This window comes from Humulus lupulus, chromosome 4 (genome assembly GCF_963169125.1).
Source record: "Humulus lupulus chromosome 4, drHumLupu1.1, whole genome shotgun sequence".
Classification (NCBI taxonomy): Eukaryota; Viridiplantae; Streptophyta; class Magnoliopsida; order Rosales; family Cannabaceae; genus Humulus; species Humulus lupulus.
Window position 1 is genome coordinate 193,832,735 of NC_084796.1, and position 15,676 is coordinate 193,848,410.

The following is a 15,676-nucleotide window of genomic DNA, read 5'->3' on the forward strand; positions in this document are numbered from 1 at the left end:
TTAACAAATGGCCTCAGAGCCTTTGGTAATCTTTATTTTCATCCATTAACATGTTAAAAATTGGATTATTTGATGTGTTTGAGTAATTTGATGGATTTCATGATTTTATGAAGCATATTAAATTCTATGTGATTATTAGAAATTTTTAGGTTATTTAGTTGAGTTTTCTATGCCATTAATTTGTATATATGCTTTATTTTGTGTAACACATGGTAAAAATCAATTAGAAAATGATTTTGGTTTGAAAAATTGTAAAAAAAAAAAATTCGAATTTTTTTTTGGCCTCACTGCCAGCACCCACGCGCACCACCCTACAGCTGCGTGCGCACTCGCACACGCCTTCACGTACGTCCCTCGACATTGTCACCCAGCCTCCGCGCGCGCCTTGCGTGCAGCTCCTCCATGTGCGCACGCCCATCTGTCAACGCGCACTGTAAACAGTACCCATCTCGGGTACTGTTCATCCGAATTTTTGATTTTTTTTAAATAAAAATTTTGAAATTGATTATTTATAGTCAAAGCCAAAAATATCAGATTTGTTTTTGCATTTAAAAATGTTTTTTAAAATAAGATATTTTTGTTGGTTTAGATTTAAATAATTATATATTTTCTACAAAGATTCAAATTCAAATTTAAAAATAGACTAACAACTTAATTTTAAATCTTTTAATATATTAAAATATTAGGATTAAGATATCAAATATTTAAGATATTTTCTTTTAAATACTTTTTATTTTTATTAAATCTTTATTTGAAAATATAAATATCTGTCTATTCTATAGTTCTCTAATATTTAAATTATTTGAAATTTGAAATTTGTTAGTTAGAAATTTTCATGGATATTTGAATTTGTTTAACTGTTTTGAGATATTTTAGAGTTGTTATAACTATTAATATTTTATTTTTTTAAAATGGTTAAAATATTAGTTTATTGTTGTAACAACACAAGATATTTTTGAAAAATAGTTAAGATATTTTTACAACCAATTAATATTTTTTTTTTAATAAATTGGATTTAAATGAACTTTGGTTAGTTGGTAAATCCTATTTAAATTAAATTGATATTTTTTTTCAAATCAACCTAAACTAAGTTGATTGTTAATAAATGAATTTTTTTTTTTGATAAATCAGTAAGATTATATTGCACCACAAACAAATACAAAACAGAGAACAATCTAACAACAATTAATTACAATCTCTCAGAAGAGATTCCACCCAATTCTGATCTACCCTATTGAACTTACTGAAATTTATATTAAAAAGCCTCTCACACACACTATGAATAATATTCCTAACAATTACATCAATTGGAATACTAATCTGGTTCCACAAAACAGAATTTCTACTGTGCCAAATATGGTAAACCAAAGCTGAAATTATGCTGATAAAAATCTTCCTTCTGCCTTGAAATTTTTTTTTTTTCCCAATCCACTTCAGCAGGTACTTGAGATTATTCCCCTGATAAGCTATATTACACCACTGCAGAATCTCAACCAGAATTTTAGAACTAACACAACAAGAGAAAAACAGGTGTGAGTGGCACTCTACAGCATTCCCACACAGCAAACAAGCAAGACTCTGAAGAGGTTTATATCTCTGAATTCTATCAAGAGTCGGTAATCTGTCAAGGAGAGCTAGCCAAATAATAACTCTATGTTTGGGATAAGAAAATCTGTCCCAAATCATAGCAAACTGCCACCTGCCAGCAACTATATTCAATTTAGACACTAGAGACGCTATAGTAAAATTGAACCTGTGAAACTCTTGGTGAGAAAACACAGATTTGAGTTTATCTTTCACTTGTACTATCCGTTTCCAATGCCAGCTAGCATCTATCGGCGCTACATGATTCCAGCAATCTCCTTGTTTAATGTAGATTGTGTTCACCCATTTAACCCATAAGTTGTCCTTCTTAGAGGAAATATCCCAAACATGTTTACCCATGGCACAAAAATTCCATAAGGCAATATCTCTAAACCCCAATCCTCCCTCTGATTTAGACCGGCAGATAACAGACCAAGAAACATGGCCCGGATTACAACTCCAATCAACCCCTTTCCACAAATAAGCTCTACAAACTTGTATAATTCTTTGCAAAACTGAACGAGGAAGAATCACTAATTGAGACCAGTAGGGGTTTATAGAAAGAAGAACTGAATTTATTAACACAATTCTACCAGCATAAGACAAATTCCTACTGCTCCAAATTCTAATCCTACTAACCATCTTATCCACCAAACTCACACAGTCAGCTTTAGAGATCCTTTTAGCACAAATCTTCATGCCTAGATACTGAAAAGGCAAGCTACATTTCTGAAAACCAGATAAAGCCACAAGTCTATCTATAGTATTCGAATTCATACCTGCCCCATAGACCGCGAATTTACTGATATTCGCTTTAAGACCAGAGGAATTAGAAAACAATTTAAAACCTTTCAACAATAAATGAGCAGAAATGTAATCTCCTTTACAGAATAAATGAAATTTAAATTAACTATTGTTGATAAATTTAATTTAAATTCACTTATATTTTGTAAAAATTCAATTAATTCAAATTTTTGATAAATTCTAGATAATTTATTGTGATATTTTTGCAAATGAAATAAATTGTGGTATTTTTGCATAAATTCATAGACTTGCTCATATAGTAACATGATTAGGCACATCCAATTATATCATGCCTGTTTGCACTATATGTGGTATTTTGCAACTTGGCTTAGATGCATATAATGACTCATATGTTTGCTAGATATATGGATTTTTCCAAATAAAATATTCATAAAATGATAGGTTTTATTTGACCCCATTAGAAAATGTAAAGTTTAAATTCCTCTCTTGTGGGTGATTCTACTTGTGAATGCCCATTTGCTTTGCATAACTATAGTGGGCCTAATCAATTAATAACAATTAATAAAACAAATGTTTAAATTTCTGTCTTTTGGACCTTGTATGGAAGTATCACATGCTAGACCCAACCCTCCTCCATACAAGCCTAATTGTTAAGACCCATTTACCTACGTTGGATTTAATTGTATAAGTTCATTATATTAGTTAAACCTAAATATTGATTAGCAACAAATTAATTCTAAATTAATTGAATTTGTTTCAATGTGACACTTTAGAATTAATAGGAAGTTGTAGGACCTTGGTTTTAAAAATTTAATCTTTTCAATTTTTTGGAAAACCATAGTCATTAATTTTCTAAATATAAATAATAAAAAATATTGTTTTTAATTTTATAATGAGCTTATTTTAAGAATTATATTCAATCTCCACTGTTGGTTTAACAAAATCAATAGTTTAATGGGGCCTTGAGACGATTTGATTCGTCCCCCTACGGAAGGTGTTCATTAGTTATTTTGACAAGGTTAAATTCCGAAAGATAGATAATTATAGGTCAAATTATACTAGACTCAATCCTACGGTGACTACTAGGACTTAATCTATTGATTATCGGAACCGTGGGTTTAGCTCATAAAATAAGAGATTTTGTTTTCTTATTTTGATCGAATAGTGGGTTGTTAATAATGGTGTCCATTATTAAATAGGTTTACAACTTTATTTAACTAGTAGTATTTTTGACTCTCACCGACCGGGACAAGGATATCATAGATTTGTTAAAAACCTAGAGAAGTAGAGATAAGATTATTTTGGTATTTTTTCTCATATCTTACATATTTTGTGTATATGTTGTGCTATTTCTTCAAATTTGTGTGAATAGGTGTATTATTGAGGAAAAGTGAATGATTTCTATTTTATTGATAGTTTGTAGTATAATTATGGTTGTGTCGACTCTCATCCTTTCTCAACTTTCGATGGAGAAACTCACTGGAGAAAACTTCCTTAAATGGAAGTAGAACATCAACATTGTGTTGATTGATGACAACTCCAAGTTCGTCATGACTGGGGAATCCTCGGAAGTTCCAGCAGAAGGAGCTACCAAGTCTGTGAGGGATAAGTTTGAGCGTTGGCAGGCAGTTAACAACAAGGTGCGGTACTACATGTTGACTAGTATGGTCGACACTCTTAAAACAAAGATGGAGAATGTCGAGACGACCTACAAAATCATGGATCAGCTCCAAGACATGTTTGGTGCCAAGTCAGCGCAGACTCATTTTGAGGCCACCAAGAAATATGCCAATGCTTGGATGGGACCTTCTCAACATGTCCGCGATCATCTGATCAAAATTACAAACTACTTTCAGGAAGCTGAATTGCATGGAGCAACAATAGATGAGAAAACTCCATTTGGCTTAATCCTCAACAGTCTCCCTCCAGCTTTCCTGCCGTTCACCACCAACTATGTGTTGAATAAACTCAACTATGGTCTGACGCAACTCGTGAACGAGCTTCAGAGTTTTGAGTCTATCATGGGTGGATCGAGTAAGGGAGGAGAAAAGAAGAGAACTACTACTACTACTACTACTACTAAGCCTTCAAAGGATGCACAGATGAGTGCACAACCAAATGCACAGACACCTAAGGGGAAGAACAAGAAAAGAAATAAAGGTAAAGGTAAGTGTTTTCACTGGAAAGAGAAAGGGCATTGGAAACAGGATTGCCCCAAGTATCTAGCAACAAAAAACAAAGGTAATGATAATAGTTCATTTATCTTAGAAACATGTGTTTTAAATAATTATAAATCCGTTTGGATTATTGATTCTAGATCTACTAACCATATTTGCAACTCTTTACAGCTTCTTGAATCGTGGGAGGAAGTGGACGAAGGCGGCTTAAAGCTTAGAGCTGGGAACAGAGCGTTTGTTGCGGTCCAAGCTAGAGGAAGAGCTTGTCTGAAGTTCAGAAATAAATTTTTAATCTTAAATGATGTATTTTTTATTTCAAATTTTAGTAGAAATTTAATGTCAGTTTCAATGTTGCAATTAGAACAATTTGTTATGGCCTTCACAAGTTTATATATCTATTTCTTTCAATAGAACACAATTGTGTATTGCATGTTTGGGAAACGGGCTTTATATTCTCGCGACCGAATGAACCCCTCGCTCTTAACTATGATTTGTTCAAAGTAGCTAAACCTAGGACCAATAACCATCAAAAGACCGATAATGATAATATGACATATTTATGGCACTTGAGACTAGGTTACATTAGCTATGATAGAAATCAAAGACTTACAAAGGACGGGCCTTGAGGGAACTCACCTTAGGTTAATTACATGTCTATGAATCTTATTTAGAAGGCAAACTGACCAAGCGTCCATTCTCTGCAAAGGGTGATAGGGCCAAAGAAACACATGGACTTTTGCATTTAGATGTTTGTGGACCTTTGAATGTACAAGCTGAGGGTGGTTTTGAGTATTTCGTCACTTTCATTGATGATTACTCTAGATACTCATGTCTTTACCTAATGCATAGGAAATCAGAAACATTTTCTAAGTTTCAAGAATTCCTAGAGATGGCTCAAAACCAATTTGGTAAAACATAAAGATCTTGCGGTCTGATAGGGGTGGAGAATATTTGGATATTCAGTTCCAAGATCATTTAACTGAACTTGGGATTTTATCACAACTTACTACCCCAGGTACTCCGCAACAAAATGGTGTAGCGGAACGCCAGAACAGAACTATATTTGAAATGGTTAGATGCATGCTTAGTTACTCAACTCTACCAACTTCGTTCTGGGGACATGCATGTTGGAATGGTCGTGAACCTAGTTTACGCCATTATAGAATCTGGGGTGTCCCGCCCACGTCTTGAGGAAATAGGAAGGAAAGCTTGAACCGTGAACTGAAGATTGATGATAAAGTGAAACGATGGTTTCCTTTTAGTTTGGTACAAGGTATTAAATGATAGAGATCTCATTTTAGTAATTAACATTAGTTTACTTAAATATCATTTACAAGGAACTAAGTGTTTTAAGGATAAAATACAATGAGGGGTGAAACAGTATTTTAGTCTCATCTCATTGTATACCTTCTATAGAGGATTGAGTGACAATTATGGTTGTAACAATGGATAATTAATAACATAACTATATTGCTTATAGAATATTCTATGAATTCAAGTTAGTAAATTTATTTGTTAGATTTATGATAACATATTGGAGCTTGATTTCATAGGCCCATGGTTCCCACTGTACCTTAGATAAAATCATCTAGATAGTCTCAATTAATTGATTTAATTATCAATTAGAATTATCAAAGTTGACCAGGTCAATTTTGGATAGTTTCACAGAGTTATGCTATTTAGAGAAGAAAAGAGAAATTAAGACAGATTTATTAATTACGATAAATTGGTATCTAAATTAATAAATAAGTTTAAATCATGGTTCAAATTGTAAATAATTAATTTTATAAATGATTTAAATAATTATTTAATTAATTAAATCAATAAAAAATAATACATGCCTTTTTAAGTCCAATAGGCTTATAATCAAATGGGAAATTTCACGGGCCTAACGCCCATGATAATTTCAATCTAGGTCTGTTAATTGGATATTATTTTATTGATTTTTTAATTAAATAAATGAACAAATGAGTCTATAAAAGGAATGTTAAGAGAGAGTTTAAAACACAAGGCAGAAGTCATAAGTTGAAACACAAATTTCTGATAGGGTTTAGATTCTCTCTAAACATAAGTCCTTTTCTAAGCCTTATTGTTCTTTTCTCTTCTTCTCTTTGTATCTATCTAATATGTTGAGAATTGCCCACTCTAGTCTAGGTGATTCTAATGATACTTTTGGAAGGCTGTGAAGAAAATTGAAGATCGGTTCAATTTCTTGGTAGTACTCTATGACCGAGATGATACAAGGGTTAGAGAAACTGAAGGAAGGACTATTATTCCACTGCGTATAATGTAAGTGTTCTTATCATTATTTCTCTTTGAATTCAATTTTAGAAACATGTTCTAGGTTGTCTCATATTAACTTGTTTAATATTAGATCTACATGAAAATAAATAAAGATCTTGTATAAGTTTCTTAACAGTTCAAAACATCCCTTAAGTTCAAAGGTTGTTGAACAATCACAACAAGTCATTGAAAATCTACAAGTCGATGATGAAGTTCTAATGGATCAAGTTGTTCACAAATTTCCTACAGTTGATGAACAACCAACTGAACCACTTGCTCCCCAAGAGCTTGCTTTTGTAGCTTTAAGAAGATCCACTAGAAAGAAAAACAGACAATTCATAGAGACTACATTATGTATTTGAAAGAATTTGACTACAATATCGGAGCCGAAAAAAGATTTAGAAACATTTTCACAAACCATGGATAGCCAAGAGTCAAAACTGTGGTACAATGCCATGAATGAAGAAATGAATTCTATGAAAAACAACGAAGTCTCGAATCTTGTTGAGTTTCCTAATGGGGTAAGGGTCATTGGGTGTAAATGGGTCTTCAAACAAATAAATACTCATTTGGCAACATTGAGAGACATAAAGTGAGAGTTGTTGCTAAGGGATTCACTCAAAAGAATGAATTGATCACACGGAGACCATTTCTCCTGTTTCTAAGAAAAATTCCCTTAGAGTAATCTTAGCATTTGTTGCTCATTTCGATTTAGAGCCACGACAAATGGAAGTGAAAACTACTTTCCTAAATGGTGACCTAGAGGTGAAGGTAAACGGTAAGCACTGGGTATGCAAGCTTAAAAAGTCCATCTATGTGTTAAAACAAGCGTCCCGCCAATGGTATTTAAAATTCCATGATGTCATCTTGTAGCGCACTAAAATTTTTATTTTATTTTATTAATTGTATGCTTTGTTTTATTAATAATTGTTAAGTGTTAGGAATTATTTTAAGTGTTTGAATTGTTTGGTAGGAATTGTGTGAATTTGATTGTTAGTTGTTTTACTTGTTTATTAAATTAATTAGTAAGAAAATGAGTTTTGGTTGAATTCACCAAAGTGCATGGTAGGTAGTGATGCATCTTAGCACTTGCGTATGTGCATGTGCATGATTTCAAGTGAACATGCAATAGATTTCCCATGCATTATTATAGATTTTTCCTATTATTTATTATTTATTTTTAATTTAATTTGAATGAAAATAATAGGAGAAATAAAGGGAGAAGACTTGGGTTCACACAAGAAAGAAATGGAAAGCAAATGCTAAAGAGTTGACTTTTTTTTTTAATTCCCGTAACTTTGAACCCAACTACAGTAAAACAGCCATAACTTGATCTGTATATATCAGATTTTGATAAACTTGGTACCGTTAGAAAGATATTTTAATCATCTACAACTTTTGTGAGATATAGTTTTTCCAAAAACGCAACGAATAAGAGCCAAATTCGAGTTCCAATTGGAAGAACCCTAGAACTACGAAAATTTGACATTTCCTTATTAGTGTGGTGTGCCAAGGAAGGAAAAAGAGAAGTTAGTGTACTGTAAATTGTCTAAAGGATTTGATTGGATGAGTACAATTATTATTTATTGATTAATGGAAATAAATGATTAATAGAAATTAGGTTGATTTTTCTTTATATTGGAAAACCTAGACACTATAAATAGAACCCTAGAACCCTAGAGAGCATTTTTGCTCATCTCTTCTCTATACCACAGCCGCCCACCTAAAGAATGAAAGAGAGAGAGGAGAGAGAGCTCGTGGAAGAGGGAAGGAAGAAAGAAGGAGAGAAAGAAAGAAAGCAAGAGGAAGAGGTAGTTAGGGATTTCGAAATTCCTAAGGGTAAGTATTAGTTCTTAGTGTTGATTTCATTAGTCTTCTTCTTCCATTGACTCTAAGAGTATATATATGTTTTTTTTCTTCTTCTGTTTTCTTGATATGGGTTTCGAAAACCCTAGGTGTGTTCAAGAGAGTGGCCATAGTTTTTGGGACCTTGATTTCTATCAAGAGAGGTAATGAGAATTCCTAGCCTTTTTGTTGTTTGATTGTGACTTTGTAATATTGGTTGGTGTTTTGACAAGATATATGCATGTTGGATCTTTAGTTTTGGAGGAGTTATTGCTTTGTTGTAGATTAGAGATTTTATATTAAATAATGAAATGGTATATATAATTTGATACTTGCATTTTAGAAACATGCTAAGGATCTCTATGTTTTGTCATGGGTTTGGAAGAATTAGTTATTGTTTTGAGCATATGGATTTAGGCTAGGGCCTTCTTTGGAAATCACGATCTTGTTGCATGTTATTGTTCTAGGTGTATTCTTGTTTTATTAGGAAGCATGTTAGAGTAGAATATGTGTTATTTTCATATTTTGTAACCTAAAGTTTCTTGGAAATTGTTTAGAGTTTTATGCATTTATTTATTTATTTAATTATTTGAACATATCTTTGTGAAATATTAAAATGGGAGCGTAGTGGTTTTAAGAGGCAATGATGTCTTATGATAAAACTTGCAAAAGTGATGCTAAAGTAATGATAGGGGTTTCGGCCATGGGTTCATATTATGGCCTAGACTTATTTGACTTAAGGTTGTTAGTTTTGCATGTTTAAATGTGGAGTGATGTGCATAAAAGCATGCGTTTCAATTTTATGCTTGCTGATTTTGTTATGCCTTCAATGGAAATATATATAATTTTGCAAGAGAACCAATCATGTTTTGGTAATTCAATTTATTTGATGCACTTGTTTTACTTATCTCATTTAAAAGATTTTTCTTATTATCAACCAACAATTCCATAAGCTATTTATTTAATTAAAATCACAATCTTAGATTAAAACTATATTTTCTTTCATAAAATATACAAAAAAAAAAAAATCTGCATGCATTAGATTGAAGAAAAATGCATATTTTCATGTGAAATGTACCCCTTTTGCTTGTCTTTGTTTTAAAATGTGGTTTAAAATCATTTTGTGATATTAAACAAATATTTAGCTTGCTGAAACTTTGAGTTATTAAAAGAAAAATGTCTTTTAATTTTAAGATAAGTTAGTCAAACACCCCAATAAATTAAGTCTTAAATAATATATATGAAAATGTAATTTTTTCACACTTTATTTATGAATTTTCACATTTATAAACATGCAGTTTTTTTAAGAGATTAGTAAAATTATTTTCTAAAAGGAACAAGAAACTTATTCAGTTACTCTAAATGACTATAAATTTTGTCATTTTTCTATGCTATTTAAAATAATAAATGGAATTATTATTTTATGAGAAATTAGGAAAGGTTAAATGAATTATTTTATAAAGTAAATATAATGTATTAAATTGTTTGATCAAACTTTGGGATTTAAAGAAAAAATTAATGGTAATTGAATTATGTTGCTAATTTTTTTTTTTAAGAGGCAGGAAATAAGCATGTAGTAATTATCGTTTTAAAACGTTAAATTTTAAGAACGCTCCGACGTATGCATGTTGTATGAAAATGCATTTTTACGTTCAAATATATGCCTATTGTTCAAACATATGGTTTTTAATAGGTCAAATTAACATTATTCTTTTATGATTTTATGTGAAAATGTGTATGTTTAGAAAATATGAACGGTAGATATCCGTCGTATCCCAGACGGTTGATCGCTGTCACACTGCTTGATTTTATTATGTCTGGTTCATTACTACGATGAGTAGCCAAGAGGTGAGGATTGCTGGTTAAACCTAGGGGCACCAAAATGAATGGGACCTAGGGGCCCTCATGCTTACTTAATCAGTGAACAGTTAGAACCCGAGCAACTGCTCTAATAAGTTATTCCCAGATAGCAGCCGTGAATATTGGCCATTGAGTGAGAGTGCGTAGAGATACTAGGGGTTGCCAAGTTGAGTGAGGCTGAACACCCTGGGGGAAACTGCTCACCAGCACCACTGATTAACATAGAAGTCTCTATAAACCCATGTAACTTCGATTATACTCTTGGATAAGTAGTGATGCCCTAGGTAACTTGATGGTTACCCTTGTGAGGGATTAACTCTTGAATAAGTAGTGATGCCCTAGGTAACACGATAGTTACCCTTGATGGGGATATTTATTGGCTAGATCTTAGTGTTGAGACTCGGTTCTCTCTTACAGATTAGCATTTATGCTAGAGGGTGTGTTACACCCGAAATGTTGGAAATTGTCGAGCGTTGGTCTCGAATTATATTGTGATATATTATATCTGCTTGCTCTGGGATTTTCTGAGTGCAGGAATTTATCTGTTTATATGATATAATTTTTCATTGGTTATCAGGCATGACCATGAGTTTGCCAGGACATTTTTTCGTTCTTGAAATTGATTGTGTAGGGTCCGAATGGATCTGGAACCCTAATTTTCTGCATGCTTTGTTTTAAGGATGAACTTACTAAGTGTTTTCGCTTACCTAGTTGGTTCCCGTTGTAGGTAAGAACAAGGGCAAGGCAGAGCAGTGAGCGCTGGAGTCTACCTTTCAAATGTACATGTGGACCGACCTTTTGGGAAGCCGTTTTATTTTTGGAGATGTTGTGTAATTTTCCTAAACTAGGTTCACTTTACTCTTTATAAAATATGTTTGTAATTAAATGTGAAGTATGGCCATACGACTTTTAAAAAGTTTTTTTATACGGGTTTTTGAGACATTTTGTTAAACGAAAACATTTATATTTTCGCATTATCGAGTCTTGAAAATCCGGATCGTAGTGTTAAAGATAGCTCTACTAAGAGGAGTTATGAGGTTCAGGAAAAAGGGCAAGTTGAGCCCTAGGTACATAGGATCGTTCGAGGTTTTGGAACACATTAGAAAGGCGACTTACCGATTAGCCCTTCTGCCTGCATTCTCTAGAGTTCATGATGTATTTCATGTGTCAACCTTAAGGAAGTACGTGAACGACCCCACTCATGTGCTCAGTTACGAAGAACTTACAATAGATCCTGAGCTAAGCTATGAGGAAAAACCGGTTGCAATTCTGGATCGGAAAGAAATGATGTTATGAAACAAAACAATACCTTTCGTAAAGGTGCAGTGGTGTAACAACGACATTGAAGAGGCCACCTGGGAGACAGAAACCAAGATGCGGGAGATGTACCCCCATCTGTTTTGAGTTTCAGGCAAGAAACTTTTATAAATTGTAGTTATTGTAACATCCCGTGTTTTGAACACCCGTTAGTAACCGGTTGGAACCGATGAAGAATTATGTGGAATATTATTTTGATAATTGATATTAAATGAATTGGTGATGATTAGTGAATTTTATAGCCCTTGTAATGTTCCAGTAAAGGATTTAGCTTTTTGCAAAGAAAGATTGGTCTCGAACAAGGAATAAACCCTTATGGGAGAAAATAGGAAATACTATGGCATAAAAATATTAATTTTGTTTGGCAACTAAGACTTTATAGACGAGCTAATAAGTTTAAGAAAAATTGATTGAGGTTTGAATTCCAATCAACCGGGCTTAAGAATGAGAATTTCTTGCTCGGGCTCTAAGGGCATTTTGGTCAATTTAATAAAATTACCAAAATTATGTGATATGTGACAAGTCTTATTTTTGGGTCACATTTAATTTAATTAATTAAGCTTGGTGATACTTAAAAACTATAGGGTAAAATTTAGGGAATTTTAGATAAGTAAAATTACCAAAGGGCCCTTGAGTGTCTAAGGAGAGAGGTGAAGATGATAAAGGGCATAAAGGTCTTTTCCAAGAGAGGAGAGAGAGAGAGGGTTTGGCGACAAGGATATGCCTAGGTCTCTCATGAGCCTAGGACATATACCCTATGAAGAGTAAGAGCCTTACCCCCCCCCCCCCCCCCCCCTTTCATTGGCTAAACCCCAATCATTTTCCTCTTACACATCTAATAATTTTTTTTTTTAATTTCCTTTTCCCTCATGAAAAAAAAAACAACCTCTTCCATTATCTCTCCCCAAAACCTAACCTATTCTCTCTCTACTCTCCATTGCTGCAATTTTTGTTTTCTCTGCAAGAGCCAAGAGCACTCATTCCCCCATTGAAGGAGGGAGAAGCTCAAGAGCACACAAGGGAAGAGTAAGTTTCAAACCCTACTCTATTTTCTCCCATTGCATGCATGTGATCTAATAGCCATCCATGGCTTTGATCTTTTTTTCTAGGGTTTAAGACAGGCATGTATGGGTAGTACCTCAAGGAGTTAGCACTTTCGTGATCTGGTGGAAGCAAGGTAAGAAATCTTGGTATTTTGCATGTTTTCTTCCTCTTCTAAGTTTTCTACCCTAATCCTTTTCTTAAAAATATGCATGTGAAACTTGGGGCTCAATTTTGAGAGTTTAGAGCACTAAGGAAAGGTGTTGAAGAGCTAAGGAACATATCTCCAAGCAAGGGCTTCGAATGGTAGAATCTATAGTTGAGTTCTTTATGTTTTGTGGTGGTTCTTGTAGATATAGTTGTATCGAGTGTTTAAATAGTTTTTCAGCTTATTTTATGCTTAAGGTTGAGATTTATGTGTGGTATGATGATTTGCATGCATGCATGTGGCTAGAGTTATCCTAGAAATGCTTATTGATGTAGGTTGTGTAAAAAAAAAATGCATGCTGCCAAAATTTCGTGGTCTAGCTTCACACGGGTCAGATCACTCTCTACTGCCTCTTTCTGTGTAAAAATATTTATGTTGCTACATATTTCTTTGTGAGTACTTGATGATAGGATTTGGAAAATCGTAAAAAGGTATTTTTAAAACCAAGTTATGAACGTTTTGACATTTTGATGTAAATCTGGAAAAAATTTATAGGAAGCATGCACCGCCCAGATTGTTTTGACTGTTAAACGAGTTTTACTAATAAAAAAGCTATAAAATTCTGTACGGTGATAGTTTAAACATGTATAAGGGTCACTGTAAATGTTTAGAGGAAAATGTCTTGAGGTATAAGAGATACGATTTTCAATGTTTGCCCTAGAATCTGGAAACAAAACATATAGGCAGCAAGCACTACCCAGATTGCATTATTAATTTCGATGAGTTTCACGTATGCATGACTCATGCACACGTGGGGTATATGTGTTGGACATGAGTATTGATATGGTATTCTAAGAGATGATGTTTGATTATGATTATAGCCTCAATGTGAAGTTTTTCTCATTTTTGCTTTGCTCAGACCTGAGGTAAGGAAGTTAGATAGAATTCCTATGTTTATGCTATGAATGTTGGGTAAAATTATACATGTTCTTTATTTATTATCATGTATATCTAATATTAAACAAGTTAATATGAGACAACCTAGAACATATTTCTAAAATTTAATTCAAAGAAAAATAATGATGAGAATACTTACATTATACGCAGCGAAATGAATGAGTAATTCCTCCAGTTTCTCTAACCCTTGTATCCTTTCTGTCACAGAGTATTACCAAGAAACTAAACCGATCTTCAATTTTCTTCATAGCCTTCCAAAGTATCCTTAGAATCACCTAGACTAGGTGGGCAATTATCAACACATGAGATAGATAGGGAGAGAATAAGAGAAAGAATAATGAGGCTTAGAAAATGACTTATGTTTATAGAGAGAATGTATCAGAAAACTAGTGATTAAACTTGTGTTTCGACTTATGTTTTCAACTCTCTCTTAGCATTTCTTTTATAGACTCAATTACGCCATTTAATTTAATTAACAAATCACTACTACAAAATTGACATGGGACGATGGTTTTAAACTGTCGTATGGACTCTAATACGTCGGTTCTATTACTGTCGTCTCATATAATGTCATGCCATGTAAGGCATGAAACGATGGTTTAAATAAAAGCGTCATCTCATGTCGTACATGAGACGATGGTTCATATACAAACGTTGTCTCTTGTAGTACATGAGACGACAGTTTCTGTGCAAGCATCATCCACTGCAGTAAATGAGACGATAGTTCCTACTCGAGCGTCATCCTCCTGTAGTACATGAGATGACAATTTATGTGCAAGAATCGTCCTGCAATACATAAGACGAAAGTTTTGTGGAGACCAGCGTCCCATGTAGAATATGAGAATTTTTTCATTTCTTTATCTTTAACCACTATATTCATTCATAATTTCCTATGTAATTACGACATAGTTTAGACAGAATCAATAGGCAGACAAAATCAATAGAACTCAGTATGTTCCAAATCTAAAAATTACAAGATCAAAATATACACTTGGAATAACTATGTAAGTGCTAACTAAAAACTACAATTAGTATATTTTTTAATTCTGATTTCAAAAGTTACTCTAGCTATGAATCATCCGCTCAAGAAGCTTGGCTGCCCATTTATTTCGAGTTTCATTAATTTTGCCAAGTGTATATGTATTCTTCCCACCACACTACAAAACACAAAATAAAAAACTAAGTCAGAAATTAAATTCAATAGAATTGTGGTTCAATAATAATAAATACACTTACATTACTAGTTAGTCATCGCATGGGTGTCTCATTCAAGCAATAGTCCTTCATCATCCTTATGATATAAAAGCCGCACTCTACTGAAGATGTTTGACGAGGGCAATTGACTATTTTCCACTTGTAGTTTTTTTCATTCCTTCCCGTCTTTCACTTAATGTGTGAAGAGATACTATATATACATCAATATGAAGAGCATCTTAATTTTTTATTTCCATATCAAATAACCATATTATATTCTAAAATGAGTTTCAAATGTATTACCTATTCATAAGGTTCTTCAAATCATTTGGAGGAGATTTTCTAAGTTGATCAAGATAGTGACATGTATGGTCATCTGGATCAATGATCACTAACATCCAGTGTCGTCTGCATTTAAAACAAAGTTATTAAAATAAACATCATAAGGTATAATTAAAATTAATATTAAATGAAAATTAATATTAACCCACTAGAAAACAAAAAC

At 33.0% G+C, this 15,676-nt stretch overlaps 1 long non-coding RNA gene across 1 annotated transcript; it reads left to right on the plus strand.

Annotated features, from left to right (window-relative positions):
* Window positions 1-8,504: 8,504 nt before the first annotated feature.
* LOC133829347 (uncharacterized) lies at window positions 8,505-12,070 on the plus strand. Its single transcript, XR_009891705.1, has 3 exons — window positions 8,505-8,648; window positions 8,765-8,818; window positions 11,242-12,070. It is a non-coding gene; the product is annotated as an uncharacterized LOC133829347 (long non-coding RNA).
* The last annotated feature ends 3,606 nt before the right edge of the window (window positions 12,071-15,676 follow it).